The sequence below is a fragment of the Nomascus leucogenys genome, chromosome 13 (assembly GCF_006542625.1).
Source record: "Nomascus leucogenys isolate Asia chromosome 13, Asia_NLE_v1, whole genome shotgun sequence".
Classification (NCBI taxonomy): Eukaryota; Metazoa; Chordata; class Mammalia; order Primates; family Hylobatidae; genus Nomascus; species Nomascus leucogenys.
Window position 1 is genome coordinate 14,133,078 of NC_044393.1, and position 23,693 is coordinate 14,156,770.

The 23,693-nt window shown below is 47.6% G+C and overlaps 1 non-coding gene and 1 pseudogene across 1 annotated transcript; both read right to left on the minus strand.

The window, feature by feature from the left end:
• Window positions 1-4,898: 4,898 nt before the first annotated feature.
• Window positions 4,899-5,005, minus strand: LOC115838064. Its single transcript, XR_004033121.1, has one exon. It is a non-coding gene; the product is annotated as a U6 spliceosomal RNA (small nuclear RNA).
• A 14,455-nt stretch (window positions 5,006-19,460) lies between these two features.
• On the minus strand, window positions 19,461-20,857 carry LOC100594275 (annotated as a pseudogene).
• Window positions 20,858-23,693: the final 2,836 nt, after the last annotated feature.

Consider the following 23,693-nt stretch of genomic DNA (forward strand, 5'->3'; position numbering starts at 1 on the left):
CAATGCCTCACACTTGCCTAAAAACAAACAGTGATTCAACCGTGGGCCTTATCCAATAAGCCCTCTGTGAAGTCACCGTTTCAGAATACAAATTGCTTCTAAGGGAAGTTTCTGGGTCAAGGTCTAAGTCTGTTGGGCATGACCCACAGGTGGAGGCTCCAAGATAAGCTATACAAACCTTTTAAAAATTTTATTTATTTTTTATAATTTTAAAAATTAGAGATGGGGGTCTCGCTATGTTGCCCGGGCTCGTCTCAAACTCCTGGGCTCAAGTGAAACTCCCACCTAATCCTCCCAAAGTACTAGTATTACAGCTAGCCTTTTCATTCCTATTTACTGAGCACCTGCTGGGCGCCAGGCTCGATGTAGGAGGCTCACCTCAGGGATGTCCCTATAGCATCCCAAAGTTGTATTCTAGGCTCCTGCACACAGGCCGAAGCCACGTGGGGACCAATGAATGCATTACCCATCTGCCCTGAAAAGAAAGAAAAAGCTCTGGATGTAATGAAATCATATCAAGATATTAAGTGCTAAAAAGCAAGGTGCAATCTGGGCTCAGTGGCTCACGCCTGTAATCCCAGCACTTTGAGAGGATGAGGCAAGTGGATCACCTGAGGTCAGGCATTCAAGACCAGCCTGGCCAACATGGCAAAACCCCGTCACTACTAAAAATAGAAAAAATTACCTGGGCACGGTGGTGTGTGCCTGTAATCCCAGCTACTTGGGAGGCTGAGGCAGAATGGCTTGAATCTGTGAGGTGGAGGTTGCAGAGATTGCGCCACTGCACTCCAGCCTGGGCAACAGAGCATAACTTTGTCTCAAAAAAAAAAAAAAAAAAAAAAAAAAAAAAAAAAAAAAAAAAAAAAAAAGCAAGGTGTGAAACACCATTATACAGATATTTCTTAGGACATATAAACAATCTCTGGAGAGAGGGTAATGTGCCTGTCTCTGAGGAGTAGCTGGTAGCTGTCAGCAGGGGTGGAAGGAAGATTCTTTAATAAATATCTTTGATTTTATTTTATTTTATCTTGATTTTATTTTTTATCATTTACAAGTATTATCGGCATTATTAGTATTATTTTTTTTTAGAGACTGGGTCTCGCTATGTTGCCCAGGCTGGTCTTGAACTCCTAGGCTCAAGCAATCCTCCCTCCTCGGCCTCCCAAAGTATTGGAATTTGGGTGTGAGCCATGAATCTGGACAACTGGATTAATTTTTAATAGGGTGGGGCTGGGCGCGGTGGCTCACGCTTGTAATCCCAGCACTCTGGGAGGCCGAGGCGGGCGGATCACGAGGTCAGGAGATGAGACCACGGTGAAACCCTGTCTCTACTAAAAATACAAAAAAAATTAGCCGGGCGTGGTGGCGGGCGCCTGTAGTCCCAGCTACTCGGAGAGGCTGAGGCAGGAGAATGGCGTGAACCCGGGAGGCGGAGCTTGCAGTGAGCTGAGATCGCGCCACTGCACTCCAGCCTGGGTGACAGAGCGAGACTGCGTCTCAAAAAAACAAAAAAAAAACAACAACAAAACAAAATTTTTAATAGGGTAGCAAAAGTCGTCCATGAGGCCGGGCGCGGTGGCTCACGCCTGTAATCCCAGCACTTTGGGAGGCCAAGGCAGGCAGATCATGAGGTCAGGAGATCAAGACCATCCTGGCTAACATGGTGAAACCCCGTCTCTACTAAAAATACAAAAAATTAGCCGGGTGTGGTGGCGGGCGCCTATAGTCCCAGCTACGCGGGAGGCTGAGGCAGGAGAATGGCGTGAACCCAACAGGCGGAGCTGGCAGTGAGCCAAGATCACGCCACTGCACTCCAGCCTGGGGGACAGAGCGAGACTCCATCTCAAAAAAAAAAAAAAAAAAAAAGTCATCCATGATAAGAGGAACTGTTGAGTGTAAAACAGGCCCATCAATGGAATCTTTTACAACTGTTAAAATGTTCATGCCCGGCCGGGCGTGGTGGCTCACGCCTGTAATCCCTGCACTTTGGGAGGCCGAGGTGGATGGATCACCTGAGGTCGGGAGTTCGAGACCAGCCTGACCAACATGGAGAAACCCTGTCTCTACTAGAAATACAAAATTAGCTGGGCATGGTGGCACATGCCTGTAATCCCAGCTACTTGGGAGGCTGAGGCAGGAGAATTGCTTGAACCCAGAAGGCGGAGGTTGCAGTGAGCTGAGATCGCGCCACTGCACTCCAGCCTGGGTGACAGAGGAAGACTCCATCTCAAAAAAAAAAAAAAAAAAAAGTTGCTGCCCTTCTGTGGGTACATAAACCCTCCCCGGTCCCAGCTCTCTTGTAGGAAAAGCCAGAGCCTTCACCATGGCCCACAACAAGGCCCTACAGGATTGGCCCCTTGAGCTCCCCACCCTAGCCCCCATACTCACTATCGCCCACAAGGCTCCAGCGGCAGGGGAAACCACATCAGCCATGCTTCTGCTTTGGGGACCTTGTACCTGGTGTTCCCTGTCTCCTCCCAGCTCTTCTCCCAGATAGCCACAGGGCTCACCCCCCATCGCAGCAAAGCCTCCCAGGCCACCATTTCATCCCCCTCTCCTCCCTTTCCCTCTAGCACGCTTACTCTCTTGCTGCTTAGTTTTTCTCCACTTCGCTCACAATCTGGCGTGGTGTATGTTTCACTGATTTTGTTGATTTTCCTTTAGACCGGAGGTTGCCAAACTACAGCCCTCAGGCCAAATCTGACCAAGGTTTGTTACTTATATGGTCCTTGAGCTAAGAGTAGCTTCTACAGATGAACACTACAACCGATTTAATGATAGATAACAGTTACTTGGAACCTCAATTAAGGCAATATGTGAACCTTCAAAATTCCATGCTTGCTGGACCTCATGGTTCATGCCTGCAATCCCAGCACTTTGGAAGGTGAGGCGGGCGGATTGTTTGAGCCCAGGAATTTGAGACCAGCCGGGTAAAATGGCAAAACCTCATCTCTACAAAAAATACAAAACTTAGCCGGGCATGGTGGCATGCACCTGTAGTCCCAGCTACTTGGGAGGCTGAGGTGGGAGGATCACTTGAGCCCAGGAGGTCAAGGGTGCCGTGAGCGGTGATTGTGCCATCGAACTCCAGCCTGGACAACAGAGATTCTGTCTTGAATTAATAATAATAATAATTCATGCTTACAAAAAAAAAAAAAAAAACTGGCCAGGCGCGGTGGCTCACGCTTGTAATCCCAGCACTTTGGGAGGCCAAGGCGGGTGGATCACGAGGTCAGGAGATCGAGACCACGGTGAAACCCCGTCTCTACTAAAAATACAAAAAAAATTAGCTGGGCGCGGTGGCGGGCGCCTGTAGTCCCAGCTACTCGGAGAGGCTGAGGCAGGAGAATGGCGTGAACCCGGGAGGCGGAGCTTGCAGTGAGCCGAGATTGCGCCACTGCACTCCAGCCTGGGTGACAGAGCAAGACTCCGTCTCAAAAAAACAAAACAAAACAAAAAAAAACTGGCTGGGCCCAGTGCCTCACACCTGTAATGCCAGCACTTTGGGAGGCCAAGGCAGGAGGATCAGTTGAGTCCAGGAGTTCCAGACCAGCCTGGACAACATATCAAGACCCTATCTCTATTATTTATATTTTAAAAACAAACAGGCTGGGCACGGTGGCTCACGCCTGTAATCCCAGCACTTTGGGAGGCCAAGAAGGGTGGATCGCTTGAGTTCAGAAGTTTGAGACCAGCCTGGCCAACATGGCAAAACCCCGCCTTTACCAAAAAATATATACAAAAATTAGCTGGGTGTAGTGGTGTGTACCTATAGTCCCAGCTACTCAGGAGGCTGAGGTGGGAGGATTGCTTGAACCTGGGAAATCGAGGGTGCAGTGAGCCAATATTGCACCACTGCACTCCAGCCTGGGTGACAGTGAGAGACCCTGCCTCAAAAAAAAATTAAATTAAAAAAAAGAAAAAATTGTACTCAAATATTAATATAATTTAAATATTGTCCATAAAAATTTTGTGGGAATTTGTTTTCTCTTGCTATATGAGTACTGACATAACATCCTTGCTATTTAAGTGTTTAAAACCTAAACATTCACTCTCTGCTCTAGACAGCTCCACACAGGGAGGAACTTTGTCTTGTCTGCTACTATGACCTGAGCACCAATAACAGGGTCTGGTTCAGTAATTATTAGCTGAATGAAATGAATGAACTCATATATATATGTGTGTGTGCATATATATACATCTATATACACGTATATATATGCTTTTTTTTTTTTGGAGACAGAGTCTTGCTCTGTTGCCCAGGCTGGAGTGCAGTGGGATGATCTCAGCTCACTGCAGCCTCTGCCTCCCAGGTTCAAGCAATTCTCGTGCCTCAGCCTCCCAAGTAGCTGGGATTACAGGCACGAGCCACCATACCGGGGTAATTTTTATATTTTTAGTAGAGATGAGGTTTCACCACATTGGCCAGGCTGGTCTCAAACTTCTGACCTCAGGTGATCCACCCGCCTCAGCCTCCCAAAGTGCTGGGATTACAGGCATGAGCCACCATGCCCAGCCTGAACTCATATTTTTAACTGAAAAAAAATCAGTTGTTAAAAAAAAAAAAAAAAGAAAAAAAATTCAAGTGGGCTGGGTGCAGTGGCTTACGGCTGTAATCCCAGCATTTTGAGAGGCCAAGGCAGGAGGATCAGTTGAGCCCAGGAGTTCAAGACCAGCCTGGGCAAGATAGCAAGACTCTGTGTCAACAACAACAAAATTAATAATTAGTTGGACATAGTGGCACACACCTATAGTCCCAGCTACTTGGGAGGCTGAGGTGGGAGGATCCCTTGAGCCCAGGAGTTGAAGAGTGCAGTTAACTATGATCATGCCAGTGCACTCCAGCCTGGGTGACACAGCAAGACTCCACAGCTTTTTCTTTCTCTTTCTTTTTAATTAAAAATATACACTGCTTTATGAATTTGTGTGTCATCCTTGCACAGGGGCCACGCTAATGTTCTGTGTATCATTCCAATTTTAGTGTATGTGCTGCTGAAGCAAGCACAGGACTTCATCTCTTAAAAAAAAATCAGATGGGCCGGGTGCGGTGGCTCACGCCTGTAATCCCAGCACTTTGGGAGGCTGAGGCAGGTGGATCACAAGGTCAAGTGATCAAGACCATCCTGGCTAACATGGTGAAACCCCATCTCTACTAAAAATACAAAAAAATTAGCCAGGCGTGGTGGCCAGCGCCTGTAGTCCTAGCTACTCGGGAGGCTGAGGCAGGAGACTGGCATGAACCCGGAGGCGGAGCTTGCAGTGAGCTGAGATCACGCCACTGCACTCCAGGCTGGGCAACAGAGCAAGACTCCGTCTCAAAAAAAAAAAAAAAATCAGATGAACAGCATATGTAATAGGCTGCCTTTTGTGCAGAAGTAAATAAGATAATATCTGTCTCTGAGAGATCCAAGAAGCTGGCTGCTTCAGAGGACAGGAGCAGGGCAGGGTAGAAAGATGTCTTCTTTTACTACAAGCCTTTTTTTTTTTTTTTTTTTTTTGAGATGGAGTCTGGCCCTGTTGCCCAGGCTGCAGTACAGTGGCTTGATCTCGGCTCACTGCAACTTCCACCTCCCCGGGTTCAAGTGATTCTCCTGCGTCAGTCTCCTGAGGAGCTGGGATTACAGACACATGCCACCGCACCCAACTAATTTTTGTATTTTTTCTAGAAATGGGTTTTTGCCGTGTTGGCCGGGGTGATCTCGAACTCCTGACCTCAGGTGATCCGCCTGCCTTGGCCTCCCAAAGTGCTGGGATTACAGGCATGAGCCACCGCACCTGGCCTCTAGGAGCCTTTTTGGTTTTTTGTTTGTTTGTTTTCGTTTTAAAAAATTCATCCTTTCCAGGGAAGCAGAAGGTAGACCATTCTGCTTCACTGCTGCTTGCACTCTGCTGGGTTTTGATCCTTCTTTGGGTCATAGTCTGGATCATTTTCCTTGTTTTTTGTTTTTGAGATGGAGTCTCTCTCCATCACCCAGGCTGGACTGCAGTGGTGCAGTCTTGGCTCACTGCAACCTCTGCCTCCTGGGTTCAAGCAATTCTCCTACCTCAGCCTCCCCGAGTAGCTGGGACTACAAGTGCGCACCACCACGCCCAGCTAATTTTTTTTTTTTTTTAAATTTTTAGTAGATACAAGGTTTCACCATATTGGCCAGGCTGGTCTTGAACTCTTGACCTCAGGTGATCCACCTGCCTCAGCCTCCCAAAGTGCTGGGATTACAAGCGTGAGCCACTGCGCCCGGCCTAGAAGCCTTTTTGAAGGAATATGAATGTTTTATTTCAGATATATGTGTCACCATTTCAAATAAACTTTTCATGAAAAAAACCCAGCCCCCAAAAATGAGGCAGATACTGACAGCCTCTGAGACTCTTCTTCCTCTGTCCAATAGAGTAATATGTCTGGTGACCAACCAGCCCAGTTTGCCTGGCACTGAGGGTGTTCTGGGGCAATCCTGAACAAAGTGGGATGAGGTGGTCACCTTGGAAAAAAGAAAGTTGTGGAAGCCTTCGAGGGTGGACATGTGGGTGCTGAGCTGGGCCCTGAAGCCAGGCCTCTCTGCACCTGCCCAAGTCCGATCACACATCTGCCAGAGCCCAGCTCTACACCTGGGAGATCGATGCCTCTGGAGCTCAAGGACTGAGATAGGCCATTGGGATGTCGCTATAGTGCAAAACGCACCTTCCCCAGTGAGTCTCCAGGCACTTGTAGGGGCTCAGGGGCTCATACACGCATACTTGCTCTCATACTTTTCTCTCAGACCGTCTCGGGCATTGGCCCCTTACCCATCAGACTGCACTGATAGAGCCCTGCTCTCTCCATCTTCCTCGCAGAAGGCTGAACCTGCCTCCAGGAAAGCCCCAGGGTCTCCTGGCTCCCCTACCTGCACCTACCTTGCATACTTGTAGAGCTTTGTGCATCTTTGACCCACAGCAGGTGAGAGATATTGGCAAGAAGGGGAAAATGAGAGCAAACTCTTTTTTCTGTTTTTTTTTTTTTTTTAGGGACTTGGCTGCCGCACAGACCGCAGTGACCTGGCTCTCGCGGCTGCTCGCAGTCTCCTTTTCTCCCCCAAGGATGCCTGGAACACTCTTCCCCAGATCTTCCCAGAGCTGGCCTCAGTTCAAGTATTACCTTAGTGATGCTAATGCCATTTCCCTTTCCCATCTCTGTTACATTGGCCTTGAGTGGTAGGCAAGATGATCAGCTCCATTTTACAAATGAGGAAACTGAGGCTTAGAGAGACGCTGTACTAACTAACATGTCCAAGGTGTAGTGAGTAAGCTGTGGCGTGTACCTGGCTGAATGGGCTAGGATACTGTGAAAAACCAGCTGCGCACAGACAAGGTTCCTGCACCTGCGTAGCTCACAGGCGAGGGGGGAAGGGGGGTAACAGCTGGTTCAGTGTTCTTGCAACTCCAAGGCACCTAAGGTGACTCAGAGGAGTGAGAACCAGGCTGACTCCAGGTTGAGGTCACAGGCATGAGCAGGTGAATGAGGGGGTTGGGGGTGGGGTGGGGTAAGAGGGCATTCCAGGTGACAGTGATAAAAAAGCCCAGGGGCAGATGAGTGTTCCAGGAAATGAAAGTGTTCAGGGAGGCCCCTTAGAGTTTCTGAGACTGCCAGTTTGTTGTTGTTGTTGTTGCTTTATTTTTTTGGTGAGACAGAGTCTCATTCTGTCGCCCAGACTGGAGTGCAATGATGTGATCTCGGCTCACTGCAACCTCTGCTGCCCAGGTTCAAGCGTTGCTCCTGCCTCAGCCTCCCGAGTAGCTGGGATTACAGGCGCCTGCCACTGCATCCGGTTAATTTTTGTATTTTTAGTAGAGACGGGGTTTCACCATCTTGGCCAGGCTGGTCTTGAACTCCTGACCTCGTGATCCACCCGCCTTGGCCTCCTAAAGTGCTGGGATGACAGGCGTGAGCCACCACACCCAGCTGAGACTGCTAGTATTATTTTTTTAAATCGGAAATGTTTAAATGGAGTTTAGAAAATTGTGGTCTCTTTGTCATACTTTTATTGAAAACATTAACACTTTTAACACATATATACAAATCACTACAGAGCACGGAGCCTGAGGTGGAGCCTAGCCCTTCAACCTCTGCTTATATGAGCCCGGATCAGTCCCTTCCCTTCAACTGTAACCACACCCAGGACAGGAGCTGAAACTGACGGCCACCTCGGCAGCCCAAATACACACACACCCTCACCAAGAGCAACCCCTCTCCTGACCTCACCTGGCTTTTCTCACTTATCTTGGAGATTAATAGTTTCCAGATAAAATATACATTTGAATTTTAGATAAACAACAAATAGGTTTTTAGTGTATAAGGAAGGCTGCATGAGACATATGCTTCATTTTAAATTCAAATTTAACTGGGCCTCCTGTGGTTTTATTTGCTATTATCTGCCAACCCTACTTGGAGACGGGCTTCTATCAGCATTTCCAGCACAATCTATAACCAGTCCCCTGTTGATGGGCAATTAGGTCGTTTCCCATTTTTTGCTTTCCAGGAACAATAGCCCCATGAAGATACTTGCACAAAGGACTCTTACCTCATCTACGATTGTATCTGCCGGGTGTGTTCCTAAAAGTCACTTAGTCACTTTCCTGACTGGATTCCTGTGGCCGTGGAGACCCCATGGATCAGAGGAATTCCTTCTCAGTCTCCATCGAAAGCAACTCCCTAGCCGGGCGCGATGGCTCACGCCTGTAATCCCAGCACTTTGGGAGGCCGAGGCGGGCGGATCACGAGGTCAGGAGATCGAGACCATCCTGGCTAACACAGTGAAACCCCGTCTCTATTAAAAATACAAAAAATTAGCCGGGCGAGGTGGCGGGCGCCTGTAGCCCCAGCTACTCAGGAGGCTGAGGCAGGAGAATGGCGTGAACCCCGGGGGGCGGAGCCTGCAGTGAGCCGAGATCGCGCCATTGCACTCCAGCCTGGGCGACAGCGAGACTCTGTCTCAAAAAAAAAGAAAGCAACTCCCTGTCACCCTCCCAATCTCGCAAAAAAAAAAAAAAAAGAAAAAAAGAAAGCAACTCCCTGTCACCCTCCCAATCTCGCTCTCTCTCAACCTTGCTCTTTCTCGTCTCTCTCCATCTCTTTTTTTTTTTTTTTTTTTTTTTTTTTTTTTTTTTTTTTTTTTTTTTGCGATAGCGTCTCAGTTGGCCAGGCTAGAGTGCAGTGGCGCAATTTCGGCTCACTGCAACCTCTGCCTCCCAGGCTCAAGCGATTCTTGTGCCTCAGCCTTCTGAGTAGCTGGGACTACAGTCGTGTGCCACCAAGCCTGGCTAATTTTTGTATTTTTAGTGGAGACAGCGTTTCGCTATGTTGGCCAGGCTGGTTTCAAACTCTAGAACTCAAGTGATCTGCCCACCTCGGCCTCCTAAAGTGCTGGGATTACAGGTGTGAGCCACCGCACCCAGCCTCTGTCTCTCTCCATCTGTTTCTTTCCCCCTCTCTGCTTCTATAGATCTCTCTCTCTAACTCTCAGTCTTTCTCTCGCAATCTCCCCAGACTGTCAGCCTCTGTCCCTTCTCAGAGACTTTCTCCTTTTGACCCAGCAGCTCTGCAACAAAATAATCTGACAAGTTGGGGAAGATGTATTTTTAAGGATGCTCACTCTAGTACTGTCTGTAGGAGTCAAGCTGGAAACAACCTAAACACCTATTGATAAAGTATGCTCCATCCCTACCAGGCAGCATCATGCGGCCATTTGAAATAACACCACATTAACATGGAAAGATATTGACAGATAGCAGAGTGAAAAACACAAGTTATAGATGGAAAGTAAAGCATTCGCGCATTTTCAGTTTCAATCAAAAATATGACCCGGGCCAGGCGAGGTGGCTCATGCCTGTAATCCTAGCACTTTGGGAGGCTGAGGCGGGTGGATTGCCTGAGCTCAGGCGTTGAGACCAGCCAGGGCAACACGGTAAAACCCTGTCTCTACTAAAATACAAAAAAAATCAGCCCGGCATGGCGGCATGTGCCTGTAATCCCAGCTACTCGGGAGGCTGAGACAGGAGAATCACTTGACCCTGGGAGGTGGAGGTTGCAGTGAGCCGAGATTGTGCCATTGCCCTCCAGCCTGGGCGACAGAGCAAGACTCTGTCTCCAAAAATATATATATATAAAATATATATTATATATAATATATATTTATAAATATATATTATATATAATATATATTTATAAATATATATAAATAAATATATAAATATTATATATATAAATATATAAATAAATAAAAATATATATATATAAATAAAATGACCCAAAGACATGTCAGAGTTTCACTGCTGATTGAAATAGTCATCCTGGTTGTCTAGTGGCTGGCGGGGGGAGGCAGGGAGGGAAGGGGGGGCCGGGGGGTAGGGGGAGGAGTGGCGTCCATTTTCTTCTTTATATTTTTCTTCCCGGTTATTTTTTTTTTTTAACAAGGGGCATTATAATTTTTAACACTGTGCATTTGTGCATATTTGCTTTATTATACCCTACCTGTGTTCATGTGTGTGTGTATATATATATTTTTATATGCACATGCACTATTATTTTCTAAACCATATCAGGGCAGATTAGAGATGTCATGCCCCTTTGCCCCTATACTCTTTACTGTATGTCTGCTAAAAACAAGGACATTCTATTATGTAACTCTGATACCATTATCAAAATCAGGAAATCTAACACGGATCAATTATTTATTCCTTATTCGTTAGGCCATATTCAGTTGGCCCAATAACATCCTTTATAGCAACCCCCACACCCTCAAAGATTCATTTCAGGATCATGCAGCATTGCAGTTAGTTGTCAGGCATCTTTAGTTTCTGATCTTGACATTTTGGAAGATTTGTGGACTGTCCCTCAATTGGATTTGCCTGGTGCTTCCTTATGATGACACTCAGCTTCTATGTTTTCCTGCCTGGAACCACAGAAGTGGTGCTGCCTCTTCAGTGCATCCCATTGAGTCATCTATGGTCTGTTCCATTATCTGTGATAGTAACTTTCATCGCTTAGTTAAGATGGGACTAGCTAGGTTTCGCCACTAGCAGTGATTCTACAAAGTCACTAATTTTCCCTTTCTAAATAACGTATGTGATCATCTGAGACCATGTAAACAGACTAGATGATTTTTTTTTTTTTTTTTTTTTTGAGACAGCATATCACTCTGTTGCCCAGCCTGTGCAGTGACGGGATCTCGGCTCACTGCAACCTCCACCTCCTGGGCTCATGAGATCCTCCCACCTCAGCCTCCTAGCTGGGATTACAAGTGTGCACCACCAAGCCTGGCTAATTTTTTACATTTTTTTGTAGAGAAGGGGTTTCACCATGTTGCCCAGGCTGGTCTCGAACTCCTGGACTTAGGCGATCTTCCCACCTAGGCATCCCAAAGTGCTGGGATTACAGGTGTAAGCCACTGCGCCCAGCCCTAGATGATTTTTATAATCAGAAAAGGTAATCATGACTTTAAATTCTTGTAACCTGTAAGGGCTGAGCTAGTCCACCTGATTCTAATCACCAGGAGTCTCCACCCCACCCCTGTCACAATATGTTTGCTGTAGCACTATCTGGTCTTTTTTTTTTTTTTTTTGAGACGAGTCTCGCTCGTCAGCCAGGCTGGAGTGCAGTGGCATGATCTTGGCTCACTGCACCCTCCACCTCCTGGGTTCAAGTGATTACTCCTGCCTCAGCCTCCCGAGTAGCTGGGACTACAGAAGCATGTCACCATGCCCAGCTGATTTTTGTATTTTTAATAGAGACGAGGTTTCACCATGTTGGCCAGGATGGCCTTGATCTCTTGACCTCGTGATCCAACTGCCTTAGCCTCTCAAAGTGCTGGGATTACAGGCAGGATCCACCGTGCCCTGCCTTTCCAGTTTTACATTACATAAGGACTTTTGATATCAGCCTACAGATAGATTTCACCTGAGGCTTTTTTAAAGATACAGATTCCCAGGCCCCACCAATTAGAATATCTAAGGCAGGAGCCTGAGAATAGATTTCTGTAGCAAGTGTCTTCCAGGTAATTCATCTCTTCAGGCCAAATTAGGGAATCACTTCACTTCATAGTAATGTTTAGTCATCAAACATTAACAGCTAGCCTGCTGGGGTGGGGTTGGGCCCCGGGAGGTCTCAGGAATGGAGGGGACAAACAATAGTGACATTGGTAGCTCGCATTGATTAAGCACTTACATTGTGCCATGCTCTGGATTATTTCACTAAATGCCCACAACTCTATGAGAAAGACACTTACTAGCCCCATTTACAGAGAAGCACAAACGGATTAGAATAACTTGTCCAAGGTCAAGCTAGTGAGTGATCAGGTGACCTCTAGATCAGCTAGTGAGTGTGGATGCTGGGAATAGGAGACTCCATACAGTCTGTGCGGGGGACTACACATCTAATCGCACCTCTGCACTGGAATATCAAGTCTCACTTCTTGTCCTGGGCAAATGACCTCAGCTTCTCTGGACTCCATTCCCTCATCTGTAAAGGTAATGCTATTTAGTATCCCTCCACCAACACTGGCTAAGATAATTCCATGAGATCCACTTTCCTGGAGAAACTGAATGCCTGGTTTTGATCACCTTTCAGGGCCTAAAGTGGGGAGGATTAAATCAAAATTACTGTCAGGGACCAGGAATGAAAATAATTACCATCATTGTTGCTATTCTTGTATTCATAGGGCCCAGCTGAGCCTTGCATAGGACATTCAGCAGAAGACACTGCAGAAAGCCAAGGAATAACGAGGAATAAAGCAAAAGGGACCACACTGAGGACCTGGGCAGGTCAGACCCCACCTGGCAGTAGCCATCTTGCCTGCCCACCTGTCTTGCCTCCTCTGCCTTCCAAGTTCCGGCTTCATGTGCTTCCGATTTGAGGCCCTGCCTCCCCATGGTGATGGACAACAGGAGGCCAGAGCCAGGGGGTGACACTGCCCCCTTCAGGCTCTCCTTACCACTGCACCAGACTCCTTCCAGGGTGGACAAGCTGCCATGGAAAGAAAGTAACCATTGGAAATTCTTTTTTAGTTCTGTTTCAATTCTAGGAACATTTATTGAGTCTACCTGGGGTCAGGCATGGAGGCCAATGGTGCATAAGACAGACACAGCCATTACCCTCAAGAGCTTAATTTCTTGTAATTGCACAAATAACTTAATGAGAAGGTGTGAGTTGCCTGGCACAAAGCAGATGTTCAGAACATTTATTCTGCAAACGTATGTTGAGTAGGGTTGCTAGAGTTAACCAATAAAAATACAGAATGCTCAGTTAACTGTGAATTTCAAACAAATAGCAAATAATTTTTAGTATGAATATTCCTGGCATTTACTTCCTGGCCTCCTTGTGCAAATTATTCACACTCATATGCAATATTTGGAAAATATTTATACTAAAAAAGTATTTGGCCAGGTGCGGTGGCTTGTGCCTATAATCCCAGCACTTTGGGAGGCCAAGGCAGATCCCTTGAGCCCAGGAGGTAGAGGCTGCAGTGAGCTGTGATGGTGCCACTGCACTCCAGCCTGGGCAATGAAGCAAGACCCTATCTGAAAAAAAAAAAAAAAAAAAAAAAAAAAGGCAAAGATGGGCGTGGGCACCAAATATTCCAGAGGAAAGGGAACGTGTGTACTTGAGGTGAGGAACATGACCCACTTGAGGTGCAGAAAGAAGACTTGTATGGGGCCGGGCGCGGTGGTTCACCCCTGTAATCCCAGCACTTTGGGAGGCCGACGCAGGCGGATCACCTGAGGTCGGGATGTCGAGACCAGCCTGACCAGCCTGAGAAACCCCATCTCTACTAAAACTACAAAATTAGCTGGGTGTGGTGGTGCATGCCTGTAGTCCCAGCTACTCGGGAGGTTCAGGGAGGAGAATCGCTTGAACCTGGGAGGCAGAGGTTGCGGTGAGCCAGGTTGGGTTGCGCCATTGCACTCCAGCCCAGGCAACAAGAGCGAAGCTCTGTCTCAAAAAAAAAAAAAAGAAGGCCTGTGTGGTTGGAGTAAAAAGAGTGCAGAAGTAGATGTGAAAATATCAACCTAAATAACAGAGAGAGGCTCTCTAAAAGACAAAGGGTCCTCAGCCTCCTGAGTCGTTGGGACCACAGGGGTGCATCACCATGCCTGGCTAATTTTTTATAGAGGTGGAGTCTTGCTATATTGCCCAGGCTGGTTTAGAACTCCTGGCCTCAAGCTATCCTCCTGCCTCCACCTCCCAAAGTGCTGGGATTACAGGTATGAGCCACTGCACCTGGCCATATACAGTATTTTAAGATAACAACCAGAATCATGACTGACACAGTCACACAAGAAACATCAGACTTTTATAAATTGAATATAATCTTTAGAATATTCACATTAATTGGCCGGGCGCGGTGGCTCATGCCTGTAATCCCAGCACTTTGGGAGGCCAAGGTGGGTGGATCACAAGGTCAGGAGTTCGAGACCAGCCTGGCCAACATAGGGAAACCCCCGTCTCTACTAAAAAATACAAAAAATAAGCCAGGCTGGTGGTGGGTGCCTATAATCCCAGGTACTCGGGAGGTTGAAGCAGGAGAATCGCTTGAACCCGGGAGGCGGAGTTTGCAGTAAGCTGAGACTCTGCCATTGCACTGCAGCCCAGGCAATAGTGTAAGACTCTGTCTCAAATTAAAAAAAAATTCACGGCCGGGCATGGTGGCTCACGCCTGTAATCTCAGCACTTTGGGAGGCCTAGGCGGGTGTATCATGAGGTCAGGAGATCAAGACCATCCTGGCTAACATGGTGAAACCCTGTCTCTACTAAACAAAATACAAAAAATTAGCCTGGCGTGGTGGCGGGTGCCTGTAGTCCCAGCTACTCGGGAGGCTGAGGCAGGAGAATGGTGTGAACCTGGGAGGCGGAGCTTGCAGTGAGCTGAGATCGTGCCACTGCACTCCAGCCTGGGCAACAGAGCGAGACTCCATCTCAAAAAAAAAAAAAAATTCACATTAATAAAATATCCATACAAATTTAACTTTAGACGAGATTAACATAACCAAAATTATGACAGATAACATTATCTATGAATTTATATAATTTTTGAAATATTTATATCAATAACATACCCATATAGGTAACTGAAAGATCTAGTAATAGAATCACTTATCACTTGACAATGCTTCCTGTACAACTTACCAGATAAACCTAATCATTTAATATCTCTACAAGCTGAGAAATACATCATTAGAGGCCCTCCATGGGCCCAACTGCAAAATCCCTAAGTTCATTCCAGTTCAAAAAGACTTAATTGGCTGGGTGTGGTGACTCAGGCCTGTTAATCTCAGCACTTTGGGAGGCTGAGATGTGAGGACTGCTTGAGGCCCAGAGTTCCAGACCAGCCTGGGTAATGTAGTGAGATTCCCATCTCTACAACAAAAAATAAATACAAATTTAAAAGAAAAAGAAAACCTGCCAGGCAAGGTAGCTCATGCCTGTAATCCAAGCACTTTGGGAGGCCGAGGGGGGGCGGATCAACTGAGGTCAGGAGTTCGAGACCAGCCTGACCAACATGGTGAAACCCTGTCTCTACTAAAAATACAAAAATTAGCCCGTCATAGTGGTGCACGCCTGTAATCCCAGCTACTCAGGAGGCTGAGGCAAGAGAATGGCTTGAACCAGGGAGGCAGAGGTTGCAGTGAGCCGAGATCACGCAACTGCACTCTAACCTGGGCGACAGAGCAAGACTCTGTCTCAACAACAACAACAATAACAAAAATTAGCTGGGCGTGGCAGTGTGCCTGTAGTCCAAGCTACTCAGGAGGCTGAGACAGGGAGAATTGCTTGAACCTGGGAGGTGGAGATTGCAGTGAGCCAAGATTGTGACACTGCACCCCAGCCTAGGTGACAGAGGGAGACTGTCTCAGAAAAAAAAAAAAAAAAAAAGAAGAAAAAAACCTGGGCCAGGGGTGGGGGCTCACACCTGTAATTCCAGCACTTTGGGAGGCTGAGGCAGGCGGATCACGAGGTCAAGAGATTGAGACCATCCTGGCTAACATGGTGAAACCCGGTCTCTACTAAAAAATAGAAAAAATTAGCTGGGCGTGGTGGCGGGCGCCTGTAGTCCCAGCTACTCGGGAGGCTGAGGCAGGAAAATGGCGTGAACCCGGGAGGTGGAGCTTGCAGTGAGCCGAGATTGCGCCACTGCACTCCAGCCTGGGTGACAGAGCGAGACTCCATCTCAAAAAAAAAAAAAAAAAAAAAAGAAAGAAAACCTGGTTGTTTTAACATAGGGGATATGAATTTTTTAGTTTTGTATCAGTGTATTTTTAATCCATCTTTAGAAAGATGTATAAATAATTCCCTTCTAATTATAGCCAACTTGATCACACACAAAATGCCTTTCATAAGTTCTCCCTTCATGAACATCATCATGACTTATTCGGACTATTGATGATGTGCTTTGACTCTGTGCCCTGTCTTATACTTCCTCTTCATTAAATACCAATCATTTTACTTTAGAACATAAATTTACCAAAGATTCTTTCCCATACAAAATTATTCTCTTTTCAACTTCCCTTATAAAAAATATATCTTCATATCCATAACTTTCTTCATATCTCTGTCTCTCAGTTATTGGTTTCTTACTATCTTGTTTCTATTTCCTTCATAAGTCCATATTTTCTTTTTTTTTTTCTCTTCTGTTTTTGAGACAGAGTCTCGCTCTGTCGCCCAGGCTGGAGTGCAGTAGTGCAATCTCGGCTCACTGCAAGCTCCTCCTCCTGGGTTCAAGCTATTCTCCTGCCTCAGCTTCCCATGTAGGTGGGACTACAGGCACGTGCCACCACGCCCAGCTAATTTTTGTATTTTTAGTAAAGATGGGGTTTCATCATGTTGGCCAGGCTGGTCTCAAGCTCCTGACCTCAGGTGATCTGCCCGCCTCAGCCTCCCAAAATGCTGGAATTACAGGCGTGAGCCACCGTGCCCAGCCAGCCCATATTTTCAAAAAACTTACATAACCTCCAAATTAAACAAAATTATTATTTTATTCTCAATAAAGAACACATTTTTTGGCTAGGTGCAGTGGCGCATGCCTGTAATCCCAGCACTTTGGGAGGCCGAGGCGGGCAGATCATGAGGTCAGGAGATTGAGACCATCTTGGCTAACACGGTGAAACCCCGTCTCTACTAAAAATATAAAAAATTAGCCAGGCATGGTGGCGGGCGCCTGTAGTCCCAGCTACTCGGGAGGCTGAGGCAAGAGAATGGCATGAGCCTGGGAGGCAGAGCTTGCAGTGAGCAGAGATCGCACCACTGCACTCCAGCCTGGGTGAAAGAGTAAGACTCTGTCACAAAAAAAAAAAAAAAAAAAAAAAAAGAACACATTTTTGGCCAGGCATGGTGGCTCACGCCTGTAATCCCAGCACTTTGGGAGGCCGAGGAGGGCAGATCACTTGAGATCAGGAGTTCAAGACCAGCTTGGGCAACATAGCGAGTCCCTGTCTCCACACACAGAAAAAAAAAATTAGGTGGGTGTGGTGGCACATGTCTATAGTCCCAGCTACTTGGGAGGCTGAGGCAGGAGGATCACTTGAGCCCAGGAGTTCAAGGCTACAGTGAGCTATGATTGTGCCATTATATTCCAGTCTAGGGGACAGAGTGAGACCCTGTCTCTAAAACAAAACAAAACAAAAAAGGCTCTACCAAAAAGAAGGAGGCTCAACCTGAGAGAAGACTCACCAGGGCAGAAAAGGTGAGCCATGGAAGCAGTGAGCTCAAAGGGCTCTAGTGAATACTGTACACCAGTTCCAAGAATCACCGATTTCTTCCAGTACTAATCTTTTTCAGATCCCATTTCTGACGCCATATATGTCAACCTAAATAACAGACAGAGGCTCTCTAGAAGAAAAAGATATTTAGTCGGGAATAGAGCATTACCATGGGAATATATGTGTCATAGCAAACTATTGCATATTCAGGGAGGTAAAGGAAGACAAAAGTTTTTGTTTTGTTTTTTGAAACAAGTTCCCCCTCTGTCGCCCAGGCTGCAGTGCAGTGGCACAATCATAGCTCAGTGAAGCCTTGAACTCCTGGGCTCAAGCGATCATCTCCCCTCAGCCTCCTGAGTAGCTGGGACTGCAGGCGCGTGCCACCACACCTGGATAGACAAAGGTTGGTTCTTTTTGATGATCAAGTATCAACCAAGCTATGGAATAGACAAAGGTGTTTAAAGGACAAAATGAGGGTTACACTTTTTAAAAATTTTATTTTATTTTTATCTTTGAGATAGGGTCCCGTTGTGTCATCCAGGCTGGGGTGCAGTTGTACAATCTTGGCTTATGGCAGCCTCGACCTCCTGGGCTCAAGCAATCCTCCTGCCTCAGCCTCCTGAATAGCTGGGACCAGAGGCGGGTGCCACCACACCCAGCTAATTTTTTTTTTTTTAAGAGGTGGGTCTCTGGCTTTGGCCCTGGACTCCTGGCCTCAAGCGATCCTTCTATCTCTGCCTCCCAAAGTGCTGGGATTACAGACATGAGCCACCGTGCCCAGCCTACATAATTAAAAATAATTTTTTTTCAAAGATGAGATCTCGCTATGTTGGCCAGGCTGGTATCTAACTCCTGGCCTCAAGCGATCCTCTTGCCTCAGGCCTCCCAAAATGTTGGGATTATAGGCAGGAGCCACTGCGCTGGGCACATAATTTTTTTGAAAATTTATCTTTGGCTACAAAGTTTTTTTTTTTTTTTTTTTTTGAGATGGAGTCTCGCTCTGTCGCCCAGGCTGGAGTGCAGTGGCGCAATCTCGGCTCACTGCAAGCTCCACCTCCCGGGTTCACGCCATTCTCCTGCCTCAGCCTCTCCGAGTAGCTGGGACTACAGGCGCCCGCCACCACGCCTGGCTAATTTTTTTTTTGTAGTTTTAGTAGAGACGGGGTTTCACCGTGGTCTCGATCTCCTGACCTCGTGATCCGCCCGCCTTGGCCTCCCAAAGTGCTGGGATTACAAGCGTGAGCCACCGCGCCCGGCGGCTACAAAGATCATTAACAAGGGTGAAGGCAGTGTGAGGTTGTATAGGCAGTTGCTGGGCAGATGTCCTTATAGAAGTATTTTTTGTATAAAATTGCATTCCGGGCCGGGTGCAGTGGCTCACGCCTGTAATCCCAGCACTTTAGGAGGCTGAGGCGGGAAGATCACCTGAAGTCAGGAGTTCAAGACCAGCCTGGCCAAATACTGAAACCCCGTCTCTACTAAAAATATAAAAATTAGCCGGGCATGATGGTGCATGTCTGTAATCTCAGCTACTAGGGAGGCTGAGGCAGGATAATCGCTTGAACCTGGGAGGCAGAGGTTGTAGTGAGCCAAGATCACGCCATTGTGCTCCAGCCTGGGCAAGAAATGTGAAACTCTGTCTGAAAAAAAAAAAAAAAAAAAAAAAAAAAGACGTAGGTGCCAGTGGGATGAAAAGAAAACAAAAATGTGTGTTTTGTGTTTTTACCTCTGAACTTTTTATCGGCCTCCTGTTTCCCAAAGGGTACCCTGCTTCTGCTGGCTTAATGTCTCAGAACTTTGGTGTCCTTGGTCTCAGACACCACTTTGCCATCCACTGTCTGGTGGGTGGTGGTCTTTTGGATGGTTTGCATGGAGTTGCGGCTGTCCAGGGCATCACCAAGATTGAAGTCCTCGCTGTCTTCCAGCAGGTGGCAGTAGGTGGTGATCTCAGCCTCCAGCTTGACCTTATGTTCAGCAGGCCCTCCTACTCCTGGGCCTGGCGCTGTCCCTCTGCCTGGGTCTGTGCCAGCTCTGACTCCAGGTGCAGCAGTAGCCCACTGAGCTGTTCCATCTGCAGAGCATAGCGGGCCTCCACCTCCCTCAGGCTGTTCTCCAAGCTGGCCTTCAGATTTCTCATGGAGTCCAGATCGATCTCCAAGGACTGGACTGTATGTCTCAGTTCTGTGAGAGTCATCTCAGCAGTTCCAGCCTCAGTGGACTGCGTGGTGACTACTTTGGTGTTCTCCTCAACCTACTGAGACCAGTACTTGTCCACCTCCTCTCGGTTCTTCTGAGCCAGCTGGTCATATTGGGCCCGATGTCTGTCATGATCTTGCTGAGGTCCTGAGATTTGGGAGCATCTACCTCCACGGTCAACCCAGGGCTGGCAATCTGGGCTTATAGGCCTTTTACTTCCTCTTTGTGGTTCTTCTTCATGAAGAGCAGCTCCTCCTTGAGAGCCTCGAGCTGTCTCCAGCTGCAGCCAAGGACATTGGTGTCATCAATGACCTTGCGGAGCCCATGGATGTCACTCTCCACAGACTGGCACATGGCCAGCTCTGTCTCCTACTTGACTGTAAAGTCATCAGCAGCAAGATGGGCATTGTCGATCTTCAGAACAATGCGGGCATTGTCCACAGTATTTGTGAAGATCTGAGCCCTTAGGTCCTCGATGGTTTTGAAGTAATGGCTCCAGTCTCTGACCTGGGGTCCCTTCTTCTCCAGGTGCTCCCGGATTTTGCTCTCCAGCTTCCAGTTCTTGGTCTCCAGGCTCCTCATTCTATCCAGGTAGGAGGCCAGACAGTCGTTCAGGCTTTGCATGGTCTCCTTCTCATTCTGGATGCCTCCCATTCTTGCCAGATCCCCAGCCATACCCCTGGCCAGGTCCCTGGACCCCATGCCGCCCCGGAAGCTGGTGGAGCGGGACTCGGAGATCCAGGAACCAGAGCCCCGGGCGCCTGCATAGACGCTAACCATGCTGCTGACCGGCCGGGCGCCATAGCTGGGCGCCTGGACAGAGCCCAGGGACCGGTAGTTAGTAGAGAAGGTGGAGCGAGTGGTGAAGCTCATGCTGTCCAGGAGGGAGAGTGAGAGGACAGGACTCAGGCTTTGCCAACAACATTATTTATTTGTTATTTGAGACGGTGTCTCACTCTGTCACCCAGGCTGGAGTGCAGTAGTGACACAACTGCGGCTCATTGCAACCTCTACCTCCAGAGTTCATATGATTCTCCTGCCTCAGCCTGCCGAGTAGCTGGAACTACAGGCACCCGCTACCATGCCCAGCTAATTTTTCTATTTTTAGTAGAGACAGGGTTTCATCATGTTGGCCAGTCTGGTCTCGAACTCCTTACCTCAAGTGATCTGCCTGCCTAGGCCTCCCAAAGTGCTGGGATTACAGGTGTGGGCCCCCACACCCAGCCCAAATGTGTTATTTAAGAGCTAAAATTAACTTGAGGCAACAGAGCAAGACTCCGTCTCAAAAAAATAAAAATAAATAAAATTAACTTGATTTGGTAATATGGGGCATGGAAGTGGACAAGGAGTTAAAGATGAGGTGTGGGTTAATTCTTGAGCAATTAGAAGGATGGTGGTTATGTCTGCCGGGAAAGAGAAGCCGAGCACACAGCGTGGGGTGGTAGGAAGGTGGTGGATGAGTTCAGTTTGAGCCATGCAGGACTTAGAATGCCTTTATTTATTTATTTATTTATTTAGAGACAGAGTTTCGCTCTTGTTGTCCAGGCTGGACTGCAATGGCGCAATCTTGGCTCACCGCAACCTCTGCCTCCCGGGTTCAAGTGATTCTCCTGCCTCAGCCTCCAGAGTCGCTGGGATTACAGGCATGTGCCACCACACCTGGCTAATTTTGTATTTTAGTAGAGATGGGGTTTCTCCATGTTGGTCAGGCTGGTCTTGAACTCCTGCCTCGGCCTCCCAAAGTGTTGGGATTACAGGCGTGAGCCACCACACCCAGCGTAGGATGCCTTTAAATCACACAGCTGAGCAGGTCTACGAGGAAGCTGGCCTAGAGCTCCAGAGAGCTGTCGGGCCTAGGATCATCATTCTGGGCGCACTGACACAAGGATGGTAATGAAGACCAAGGGCAGAGGGGTGAGCGGGTGAATCTGCCCAGGAAGGGAACACAGGGTGAGTGGGAGCAGTGCTTGAGGAATCCCACTAGCGAAGAGAAGGGAACCAGGAGGAGCAGGCTGCCGAGGAAACAGAATAGGAATACGGCAGAGAAGTGAGAAGAGAAACCAGGAGGGCCTCCCAGCTGAAAACCCGACAGAAGCAACTTCTGTGAAAAGAGGGAGGGATCAAGAGCACCTTCGAGAGGGAGCTGGACAAGGACTAATGTAGCTGCTGGGTTTAGTGACATGTCTTGTCTTTGATAACAAGATCAGTTTCAGTGCTGAAGGTGGGGTGCAAAGGGCAGGTTGTAGTAGTTTGAGGAGTAAGATTGGAAAATAAGAGAAATTGGGGTAGTGAATAAAGACAGCCAGCTCGAGATAATGAGGAGAACTATGGGTCACTAGGTAGGTGGTAGGAGAAACCCAGTCACGTTCAAATGCTGTGTGGGAAGGGCAGTAACAGTGGCAGGAGATTAAGTCACAGAGAGAGGGAGAAGTCCCCAGTGGAGAAAGGAGGAAAGGTCCAGGTGCTATTGCAAGCCCTTGGAATACTGGTTTCCAGTGTCTTTATGAAGTGGGAGGTGACTTCCTATTTATTAAACAGCTACCATTTATTAATCCCTTACCATGAATATTTACTAGCTTGCAATTATGTGGTTGATTAATGTGTGAATTCCCAGTGTCTAGCACAATGCTGACATACAATAAATGCTTAGCAAGTACCATACATTTTTTTTCTTTTTTGAGACGGAGTCTCACTCTGTCGCCCTGGCTGGAGTGCAATGGTGCGATCTCGGCTGACTGCAACCTCTGCCTCCCAGGGTCAAGAGATTCTCCTGCCTCAGCCTCCCGAGTAGCTGGGATTACAGGCGCCTGCCACACCTGGCTAATTTTTGTATTTTTAATAGAGATAGGTTTTTGCCATGTTGGCCAGGTTGGTCTCAAAATCCTGACCTCAGGTGATACGCCCACCTCAGCCTCCCAAACTACTGGGATTACAGGCATGAGCCACCGTGCCTGGCCCCATAAAAAAAAGTTTAAAAAATTATATTAGCCAAATTGAATATAAGTACTTTTATCACTGCAGATGTACTCAAAAATATATTTATTTTTGGCCAGGGGCAGTGGCCCACATCCATAATCCCAGCACTTTGGGAGGCAGAGGCGAGTCACTTGAGACCAGGAGTTTGAGACCAGTCTGGGCAACATAGTGACCCTGACAAAAAAATAAAAAAATTAGCTACGCAGAGTGGCACATACCTATAGTCCCAGGTACTTGAGAGGCCAAGGCGGGAGGATTGCTTGAGCCCAGGGGTTCAAGACCAGCCTAGGCAACATGGTAAAACCTCGTTTCTACCAAAAATACAAAAATTACCTGGGCGTGGTGGCTACGCCTGTAGTCCCAGCTACTCAGGAGGCTGAGGTGAGATGACTGCTTGAGCCCAGGAGGCAGAGGTTGCAGTAAGCCAAGATTGCGCCACTGCACTCCAGCCTGGGTGACGGAGTGAGACCCTGTCTCAAAAAAAAAAAGAAAACAAAAAACATACCTGACCAGGTCAGACTTCTTCAAAATCCCACCACCACCATCACCACACAGTTCCAAGCCCCCATCACCAGCTGCCTGGATTCCTGCAGCTGCCTCCCTGGTCTCTGCTTCGTGTTTCCCTACTACAGTCCCTTCTCCAAACACAGCCAGAAGCATCCTTTAGGAACCTAAGCTGGATCACCTCACTTAGAACCCAAGAATGCTCGTCGAGAAAAGCTCAAGGCCTGACCATATGTACACAGCCCCTCTGGTCTGCCTTCCACACTGCCCTGTGCTGCCTCATTCTCTCCCTCATT